Source organism: Chrysochloris asiatica, unplaced genomic scaffold, assembly GCF_000296735.1.
Source record: "Chrysochloris asiatica unplaced genomic scaffold, ChrAsi1.0 scaffold00142, whole genome shotgun sequence".
NCBI classification, from domain to species: domain Eukaryota; kingdom Metazoa; phylum Chordata; class Mammalia; order Afrosoricida; family Chrysochloridae; genus Chrysochloris; species Chrysochloris asiatica.
The window spans coordinates 3,866,699-3,871,708 of NW_006408660.1; positions in this window are offsets into that span (position 1 = coordinate 3,866,699).

Consider the following 5,010-nt stretch of genomic DNA (forward strand, 5'->3'; position numbering starts at 1 on the left):
CAGGACTATAAAGCAGTCCAGTGCTTATCCATACCAGGACTATGTATGGTGTTAATTGCTGTTGAGTTGGTTCCGACTTATAGCAACCCTGTATAGGGTTTCCAAGCCAGGTAAATTCACATATTGTTTTGTAGATAATCTTAGAAGGTTCACAGAGGCCTTCTCCCAATTTTGTTATGTCTTTGAAGGTCAGAACTGACCCTGCCTTGATCTTTAAAATTTCCTGAGGCATTGTGATTGGCTGGATTTGCCACCTTCCAAAAATGTAGCACTCCTCTTGAGTAGAGTTTCCTTCATGTTCCGCTTTCCTATTGTGATTGGTTGCTTATAGTTCTGGCACTACTTCTGGGTCCAACTAGGTGTGGCCAGTATGGCAGGGCTGGCTTCACCCAACACTAAGACTTAAGCCACTATGATTTTTAGAACAAAGTAGCTCAAGGATACTTTCCTCAGAAGTCAACTGTGGGTACCCCAGATCCTTTGAACATTCTAGAATTCCTCCTTACTGACATTTTTTTTCCTAATTCTTTATTTTGAAAATGATTTTTTCCCTCCCTTCTTTTCTTCTTATAAAAAAAGAAACTAGACTGCTTTTCTATTTTTATTTAAAATTCTAGTCAAGTAATTACTTTCAATTTTTATGATCTTCAAAAAATTTAATTTTCTTGTATTAAAGTAATACTAGTGCAGAGTTTAAAATTCAAATAATAACATATTTATAATCAAGTCTTGACTTCTCTTTCCATTTCATGTCACAGAGGCAATTGCTTTCAACAAATTTAGCTGTTCCTTATGGCATTTACCAACCTCCATATTTCTGAGTTTCAGTAGTCTCATAGATATATGAACGTTGGATAATGAATGAGGAAGACCATAGAGGAATTGATACATTTGAGTTAGAGTGTTGGAGAAGAATATTAAAAGTATCATAAACTACTAGAACAAACAAATCTGTGTTGGGAAAAATAAAGTCAGAATGCTCCTTTGAAGCAGGATGATGAGATTTCATCTCTCATACTTTGGACATGTTGTCAGGAGGGACCAGTCCCTGGAGAAGGATATCGTGCTTGGTAAAGTGGAAGGTCATCGAAAAATAGGACAACCTTCAGTGAGATAGACTGATACAGTTAGCAGCAGCAATGGTCTTAAGTATGACAACAATTTTGAGGATGGTGTAGGACCAATGTTTTGTTCTGTTGTGCATAGGGTTGTTATGAGTTAGAACTGACTCAGTGGCATCTAACAGAAACAACATGTTTCTAATTGTGATGTTGACATCTATTTCTAATTATTTCATTCAGTCTGTTAATGAATTAATAAATGATTGATTAATTAAAACACTTACTATGGAACAGGGCTCTACTGGGTGGTATGGATACACAGGTGAACATAACACAGATGCAATTCCCCCTTCTTAGAATTCCTGATGGTAGAAGTGCCAGAACTTAACCAAAGAATAACACAAACATATGTAAAATTGAACTAAGACCTAAAAACTGAGAAAGATGAAAAAGCCGAAAGTGAGGGAGGAAAGGACAATTTGGACAGAAGGAACAGCATATGCAAAGTCCTGTGGAAGACAGAACATGGTGAATTTCAGAAACCATTTCCCCGACTGCTTGAAACAACAATCTTTATTAGATGAATTTTCATGGTAAGGTCTTGTGGTAAGAGCTGGGCTGTGGGTTCAAATTCTGCCTCTTTGACACATAAACGGTGATTCTGAAAGAGACACTAATGTCTCTAAGCCTCAGTTTTCTTACCAAAGCAAATACCACAATGAGCATGAAACAACCTAATTTTAATACAGTTTCTGCTCAGTGCCTGGCAAATAGTAAGTGCTCAGAAACATGCATCAATATTATCACTATTATCATGTTTAAAAAACTAGCTACATATGTGCTTATATGAGAACAAACATAGGCTAAATCCTGAAGTTTTGAGGGCCAGCAGTCAGTAGAGCAGACAGCTTTGATTTGCACTGATGACCACTTCTGATGTTTTCATATGATGGTGGAGAAAGAACATATAGATTTTAAAAGTCACCTGGAGCTTGGTGTTTTTCTGACCTGCAGCCATTAACTAAGAACATGAAGTGCTTCCGAGCTGTGTGAAATTTCATTCTCATTCCCTATTAGGACTGTCTGGGTGGGAAGGAGAAAATGGATGCCTTCAGTACTGGCCTGCTTAAAATGTACCAGAAGGCTCTGCCTCCATGTCCAAAGCACAGAGTCCTGGGATTCTAGACTTCTACTGGAAAGCTGCATTACTTACTCTCTTTCTATCCTGCTCAAGATCCTAGCAACCCATTTTATTTTGACCTTTCTTCTGTTTCCAGTTGGAGGACAACCTGAACCCAGCTGACAGGCCACTTATGGTTTGGTTTGTTATGATGTAAGCAGTAGAGTTGAAGCAAGACCAGTGTAACCTCTTTCTCCCTCTGCCAGTCTGTGTCTGCCTCTTATCTCTGTTTTTAGCTCTCTTTGCATCTATATAGCTCTTTGTCTTTCTTTTTTGTCATGGATTCCTCTCTGTGTAGCTCTCCATTTTTTTTCTAGATTTGACATTATATTCTCTCTTTCTCTTTATCTCTTTCTTGCTTCCATGCTCCAAATATTTCCCATATCCCTTCTTTTACATTCTATGATTCTATGAAGCAGCCTACCTTCAAATGCAGTTGCTTTTATTAGGACTTAGTTAACATCCATTTGCTCTCAGTAGCTAACCTAAAGGTTGGTAGTTCAAACTCACCCATCAGCCCCATGGAAGAAAACCTTAGAAATCTGCTTCCATAAAGCTTGCAACCCAGAAAACCCTGTGGATCAACCCTACTCTGTAACCAATGGGTTCTTCTTGAGTCAGAATTGATTCAAAGGCAATGGGTCTTTTTTTTTTTTTTTAAAGGAATTTGTTGTTAAGTGCCATCAAGTGGGTTTCTGAGGAATGACCCTTTTATTCCCCAGACCTGTGACAGTTTCATGTCTCGCTGAAGAAGACAGGAGGCTTGGAGCGTTGTTGGCCATTTTAAAGGAAGAGAAGAATAGGTAGGCATAACCCAGAGGTGAGTGAGTATCTGAAACATTTAGGAATATGTTGCTAGAACAAACAATCCACACTTGTCATGTTACCCCCATCACAGTCTGCTTTACCTTCCCTTAAAATAACCTGGAACACTATGCTGTTGCTGTTGTTTGGTGCCGTTGAGTTGGTTTCGATTTATAGCAATCCTATGCACAATAGAATTAAACATTACCCATTCCTATGCCATTCTTACAACTGGTGTTATGCGTGATCCCATTGCTACTGTCACTGTGTCATCTCATTGGGGGTCTTCCTCTTTTTCACTGACCCTCCACTTTACCAAGCATGATGTCCTTCTCCAGGCACTGGTCCCTTCTGATAACTTGTCAGAAGTATGAGAGATGAAGTGTCGCCATCTTGGCTTCTAAGGAGCATTCTGACTGTATTTCTTCAAACATAGATTTATTTGTTCTTTTCGCAGTCCATGGTACTTTTAATATTCTCCAATACCAGAACTCAAATGTATTAATTCTTCTGTGGTCTTCCAACATTCACATGCATATGAAGCTACTGAAAATACCTTGGCTTAGGTCCTTGGTCCTCAAACTGACATATTTGCTCTTGAACACTTTAAAGAAGTCTTGTGCAGCAGATTTGTCTAACATAACACGTCATTTGATTTCTTGGCTGCGGCTTCCATGAGTTTTGATAGTGGATCCAAGCAAAATGAAGTCTTCTGACATTTTCAATCTTTTCTCCGTTTATTAGAATGTTATTTATTGGTCCAGTGGTGAGGACTTTTGTTTTCTTTACATTGAGGTGCAACCCATACTGAAAGCTGTAAACTTTAATCTTTATCACTAAGTATTTTAAGTCCTCTTTACTTCCAGCAAGCAAGGTAGTATGTATCATCTGCATGTCGCAGGTTGTTAATGAGTCTTCCTTCAATCCTGATGCCATGTTCTTCTTCATATAATCCAGTTTCTTGGATTATTTGTTCAGCATACAGATTGAATACATATGGTGAAAGGATACAACCCTGATACATACTTTCCTAAAACCATTCAGTGTCCTCTTGATCTGTTCATACAACTGCCTCTGGGTCTGTGTACAGGTTCCTCATGAGTTCAATTAAGTGTTCTGGAATACCCATTCTTTGCAATGTTTATCCATTGCTTGTCATGATCCACAGAGTCAAAAGCCTTTGCATATTCTCTGCGTTCAGTAAAGACCCATCTGCTATCAGCAATGATGGCCTTAGTTCCACAACCTTGTCTGAATCTGGTTTGAGCTTCTGGCAGTTCCCTATCAATTGCAGCCATTTAAAAATTATCTTCAGCAAAATTTTATATGCATGTGATATTAATATTTTCCAATGATTTCTGTATTCCTTTGGGTCACCACAAATATGGCTCTCTTTCAATCAGTTGGCCAGGTAGTTGTCTTCCAAATTTCTTGGCAGAGATGAGTGAGTGCCTCCAGTACTGCCTCTGTTTGGTGAAATATTTCTATTTGTATTCCATCAATTCCTGGAGCTGTGTTCTTTGCCAGTGCTTTCAGTTCAGCTTGGACTTCTTCCTTCAGTACTATTGACTCTTGATCATATGCTACCTCTTGAAATGGTTGAGCATCAGCCTTTTCTTTTTGGTACAGTGACTCTGTATATTCCTTCCATCTTCTTTTTTTTTTTTTCATGTTTTATTGTGAATTATATGATAGTTTACACGGGAGAACTTTAGTTTTACATTCATTCCATCGTATATCATCTCATTGCCATGGTTCCAATCCTCTCCATGCATCATCAACCACCCAAATGGTATATCCCAGAAACCCGCCCCCTAAATTTCCCCTCCTCCCCACAGTTTTCGGCCCACAGTCCCTTTCCCTCTCTGGGTCCAAAGCCCCAGTCATCACTCCACGTCATCATCTGTGTCTCTATCTCAGGCATCTCTGTTTCTCTGGGTAGGGTCCCGCTCTCGGCTCTTCTCC